This window comes from Leuciscus leuciscus (genome assembly GCF_965113295.1).
Source record: "Leuciscus leuciscus genome assembly, chromosome: 20".
In the NCBI taxonomy this organism is placed as follows: domain Eukaryota; kingdom Metazoa; phylum Chordata; class Actinopteri; order Cypriniformes; family Leuciscidae; genus Leuciscus; species Leuciscus leuciscus.
Window position 1 is genome coordinate 30,631,315 of NC_138744.1, and position 6,000 is coordinate 30,637,314.

The window sequence follows — 6,000 nt, forward strand, 5'->3', positions numbered from 1 at the left end:
TTTCCCTACTCTGTTGCTTGCTTTGAGCCAGGCTTGTAACAGATTTGGGGGCTCGTCCGGGATTTTGAACCATCGATCGGTAAATATGCGTTTTTTTTTGCATTTCTCAATTGAGTTTGAGTATTTAATAGTGTTCGTTGTTAAACGCACTTGATATTGTAGGCCGTTTTGATTAACGTGCCTAATTTGTTGACTGTATTCGGATCCTAGGGTGATCCGGCGCAGTAAGTTTGATTGGGCTTTTAACGCATGGTAAATTACTGGGAAAGACACACGCGGATCGGTTTAATTAGGTTGAGATATTTTTTATTTTTTTTTGCATTAAGTCGGTGCGGGAGACAAAGAGATAATTTGGTTTGTTTGTGCCTGGGGTTGTTTAAATACATCCAGGTTAAAGTATTGCGGGTGGTTCATTGTTGGGTAAGTGCGGGCCTTCGCTGTGTTTGCGAGACAAAAATTATTTATAACAAATTGATGGTGTAGCCATTGGAGCTTTGCGAACCCCTGCTAAGCGCGTAACGCTTGTTTGTTATTTTAGTTTTTTGTTTTTGTGCTATATCCTGGGCGGAGGGCACAGTCGTGGATGCCTGCTTTAACGGCATTTTGTCGGGGAAGTTAAGGTGCCGCTGATATCGTGTATTAAAAATCTCTGTTCTTGGGATATGCATGAAGTGGATCGATGTGTGCAGGGTAGCTCCGTTTTTTTTTGTCTTGTAGCTGCAGTGGGGTGGCCGCACTTACATTGATGAATGTGCTCATTTAAAAATTTGGTTTAAGGGTTAAAGCAAAACGGCAGAGGAAATAAATGGATACTTTAGATATTTTTTTCGCTGCTCCATCAGATCAGGTTTTAGATACGTTGACTAAGGAGCAGTTGGGTGACGTTAGTGAACATTATAATTTTGAATTGGGCTTGAAAAAAAATGCGAAATTGGCGCAGATAAGGCAGGCGGTTAGAACTAAATTGGCAGAAAGAAAAGTTCTTCCATCAATTGCTTCAATGGATGAGTTGGAGCCTGAAGGTGCTTCAACGCCACGGGTAAGTTTGGGTGAGTCTCGCAGTAATTTTGGTCTTACCTTTGAACAACAAAAAGAGCTGTTAGAAATGCAACAAAGAGAGAGAGAAGCTGAACGTAGAGAGAGAGAAGCTGAACGCCAACTAGAATATAATAAAATCAAAAGTGATCGGGAAATTGCTTTAGAACGTCTTAGGTTGATTGCAGAAGGGAAAATTAGAGGTGATACCGGTGGGGATGTCCCGACTGGACCAGTGCGCACCCCTGATATCTCTAATATGGCCAGATTGCTACCAAGGTTTAATGAGAAAGATCCGGATGTGTTCTTTTCACTGTTTGAAAGTGTGGCAGATGATCGTGGTTGGAGTGATCCTGAACGAACGTTGTTACTCCAGAGCGTTTTAGTTGGAAAAGCGCAGGAGGCGTTTATTGCTTTGTCGGTGCCTGAAAGAAGGATTTATAAAAGCGTGAAAGATGCTGTGCTTAAAGTATATGAGTTAGTTCCAGAAGCATATAGGCTGCGATTTCGAAATTGGAAGAAGGGAGAAAAGCAGACTTATACAGAGGTAGTAAGAGAACTGAATTGTCATTTCAATCGTTGGTGTGCTGCAGTAGGCGTTTCTACCTTTGAAGAGTTGGGTAATTTAATTGTTTTAGAGCAATTTAGAAACATCCTCCCTGATCGAATCGCAGTATATATAAATGAGCGAAAGGTAAAAATAGCAGCAGATGCCGCAGTTTTATCTGATGAATACGTTTTAACGCACAGGCAACATGTTAAAGAATATAATCCAGGAAAGGGCTACCGCGAGCAGCGCTTTGGACGTTTCAGTGAACGTTCAGGATTTTCTAATACTGCCACCAGTCAGTCATTTGCCAAGGAACAGTCTCGTGGCAAGGCAGATCCGGATGCTTGTCGTTACTGTTTTGAGAAGGGGCATTGGAAGAACGAGTGTCCAGCCTTGAAAGAAAGGGGCCAGAGGAGCAAACCTGGCGCGGCAAGACCTGTTGCTCTTGCCGTTACTGGTGCGCGCGCACGGTCTGAGTTCATCCATACAGAGATTAGGTCAAACCCTGAAGTGGGTGTGGCCTCCTCTAACTTGTCTGCTGACAGCCTTGTTGGATCTAGCCAGTATCGCCGTTCGGATGTAATTGAAGCCGATGTCAATGATTACTCTTCCTTCATTACAGATGGTTTCGTATCGTTGGTGGGCAGTTCTGCTAAGGTGCCAGTTAAAATTCTTAGAGATACGGGGGCCGGTGAATCTTTTCTCCTAGAGTCTGTTTTGCCTCTTTCTAGTGAGTCCAGCACTGGTAATGTTTTAGTGAGGGGAATTGGGTTGCAGGTTGTAACTGTTCCTCTGCATAAGGTTGAGCTACAGTCAGACCTGGTTCAGGGTGAGGTTGTCATTGCTGTGCGCCATTCGTTGCCTGTAGATGGTGTACATCTCATCTTGGGTAATAACTTGGCTGGGGAGCGTGTTTGGCGTGATGTGCCGCCACCTGTGGTGGTTAAGAGTGTTCCATCTATTCCATCAGGTGCTGATAGTAGCCTGCAGAGCTTACCTGAGGTGTTTACTGCCTGTGCAGTAACACGTGCCATGAACCGTGCCTCTGGAACTGAGGTTTTAGAGAAAAATCGTAAGCCTGATTTACAGCCTATTGTTTTGCCAGATTTGCCATCTTCTCTGTCATTTAGTGATTTTGTTGTAGCTCAGAAGGAGGACTCAACATTGAGTGAACTGTTTGCTGAGGTTTTGCCTGTTGAGGAGCGACATAGTGCAGCGAGGGGTTATTTTGTTCAGGATGGGTTGTTGGTTCGTAAGTGGATGCCTCAGATTAATGAGGTGTTTGAGGATCCTGTTTTCCAGATAGTAGTGCCTGTGAAGTTTAGAAACTTGATACTACAGACGGCTCATGGTGATATAGCGGGCCATTTGGGTGTGCGGAAGACGTATGACAGACTTATGAAGTACTTCTATTGGCCTTGCCTCAAGAAGGATGTGGCATGCTTCATTAAGACCTGTCATACATGTCAGCTAACTGGAAAGCCTAATCAGGTGATCAAGCCCGCTCCACTTTACCCTATTCCAGCTTTAGGGAACCCATTTGAGTATTTGCTAATTGACTGTGTTGGACCTTTGCCTCCGTCCAAGTCAGGGTGTGTTTACCTTTTGACTGTGATGTGTCAGGCCACCCGTTACCCCGCTGCCTATGCGTTACATACAATTTCTACCAAGTCGGTGGTGAAGGCTCTCTCTCAGTTTATCTCCATCTTTGGCATCCCACAGATTATTCAGAGTGACAGAGGCTCCAATTTTACATCACGTATGTTTTCAGAAGTGCTTGAGCAGCTGCATGTTAAACATCAGGTTAGTAGTGCTTATCACGCCCAGAGCCAAGGCTCTTTGGAGCGTTTTCACCAGACGCTCAAGTCACTACTTAGGGGTTACTGTGTTCAGCTCAGTAAAGACTGGGAGGAAGGGCTTCCATGGTTGTTGCTAGCAGCACGTGAGGTAACACAGGAGAGTACAGGTTTCTCACCTAATGATTTGGTGTTCGGCCATAGAGTTCGTGGGCCTTTAGCTGTTCTGCAGGATAAGCTGAAGTGTCCCGAAAGTCCAACTAACTTGTTGGAGTATGTGAACGGCTTCCGCCGGAAATTGTTCTTAGCTTGTGAGATGGCTGTAGAAAATCTGACTAAGGCTCAGAAGAAAATGAAGTGCTGGTATGACCGCCGGGCTGAGCTGAGAGAGTTCAGTCCTGGAGATCAGGTTCTGGCACTGTTGCCGATAGCCGGTTCTCCCTTTCTTGCTAAATATGCAGGTCCTTACACGGTTGTTCGGCAGGTGTCAGACCTGAACTATCTAGTTTCAACTCCTGATCGCAGGCGTAATACGCAACTCTGTCACATTAATCTTTTGAAACCTTATTACAGTAGGTCTCCGGTTTCTGGGGCAGCGGAGACTGGTGATCAGGTTAAGTCAGTTGCTTTGGCCGCAAGTGCTGGGATATCTAGCTTCTCTCCCCACATGGTGGCAGCGTGTGGTGATGAGGATGTGGTTAGCCCAGACGACTGTGTGCTTCAGCCTCGGTTGAAGAACTCCGAGAAGTTGTCTGAGTTGGATACACTACTTGGGCATTTGTCTAAGGAGAGGGCATTAGAAGTTGAGTCGTTGATTTTAAACTTTCCTGCCTTGTTTTCAGACACACCGTCATGCACTCATTTGATCCAGCACGACATTGATGTGGGTGACACTGAGCCGATAAGGCAGAGGTTTTATCGGGTGTCACTCGAGAAACAGCAGCATCTAGAGGCAGAGGTGAAGTATCTCTTGAATAATGGTTTGGCAGAACCCTCTTATTCCAGTTGGGCTTCCCCTTGCATTCTAGTTAGTAAACCTGATGGAACGTATAGATTTTGTACCGATTATAGGAAGCTAAATAACATCACAAAGCCAGATTCTTTTCCGCTTCCAAGGGTTGAAGACTGTGTTGACCGGGTAGGATCGGCCAGGTTCGTAAGTAAATTTGATTTACTTAAAGGCTACTATCAAGTTCCTTTGACACCTCGAGCTCAGGAGGTTTCAGCCTTTATCACGCCGTCTGGCCTATATTCGTACTCTGTGATGAGCTTTGGGTTACGAAATGCGCCCGCCACATTTCAGCGACTAATGAACCGCGTAGTCTCTGGTTTACAGGGCTGTGCGGTTTATTTGGACGATGTGGTTGTGTATAGTGATGGGTGGTCTGAACATCTTGAGCGTATCCAGGCTCTTTTTACACGGCTAGTTGAAGCTCGTCTCACGGTGAATCTCGCTAAGTGCGAGTTTGCCCAGGCGACAGTTGTTTATTTGGGGAAGGTGGTGGGGCAGGGCCAGGTGAGGCCTGTGCACGCTAAGGTGGTGGCTATCGATAATTTCCCTGTTCCAGCTACCAAACCTGAGCTCAGACGTTTTTTAGGAATGGTGGGGTATTATCGTGGCTTCTGTGCTAACTTTTCCACTGTCGTTGCCCCATTGACCGACCTTTTGAAGGCCCGTGTTAAATTTGATTGGACCGAAATTTGTCAGGCCGCATTTGATAATGTGAAGTTGTTGTTAACATCTGCTCCTGTTTTAATGGCTCCCCGCATGGACCAGTCATTCCAGATGCAGGTCGACGCTAGCCACGTGGGTGCTGGGGCCGTGCTCCTGCAGAGGGATGAGCAAGGCGTAGATCGGCCAGTTTGTTTCTTCTCAAAAAAGTTTAACCGTCACCAGTTAAATTACTCGACCATCGAGAAAGAAACACTAGCTTTAATCTGGGGATTACAACACTTTGATGTTTATTTAAGTGGGGGTGCTGTTCCGGTTACCATTTATTCTGATCACAACCCACTAACGTTCTTATATTCTCTAAAGAGCCCAAGTCAGCGCCTTATGCGCTGGGTGTTATTTTTACAACCGTATAGCCTACTGATCCGGCACATTCGGGGTGTGGATAACATCATGGCTGACGCCTTGTCCCGTGCCCCGTCTGAGCCGGAATGAGTCAGTGTCTTGTCCTGTCTGTTTCTCTCTCTGGTATCTCCTATCTCCTATCTCTTTCTCTGCCTCGTCTCCTTAAAATTTGGCTTTCCAGGTACCGGGACTTGCTGGAGCCTTGAGTTTGAGGGAGGGTAATTGGAACTACTGGGGAGTGGAGGGAGGGGGCGGCCCTGTTGGATTCAAGTAACCATCTTTGCATCTGCTTTGCAGGCTTGGGCGGAGTGTCCAAGCCATGACCCCTAGACAAAGTTGAGTATTTTTAACATTTGATGTTTATTCATAATTTGGATATGTATGTTAGTTATTTGAGATGTTTTGGTGCTGGGTGGAGGTGTGCGTGTAAACTTTTTCCAGAGTCTCTCTTTGAGAGGCCTCTGTCGTAAGGGGGGGGGGGTGTCACGGCTTTTTGCCTGGCTCCTCCTCCTGTCTGTGTGCTGCGTCTGTCTCCTACAGGT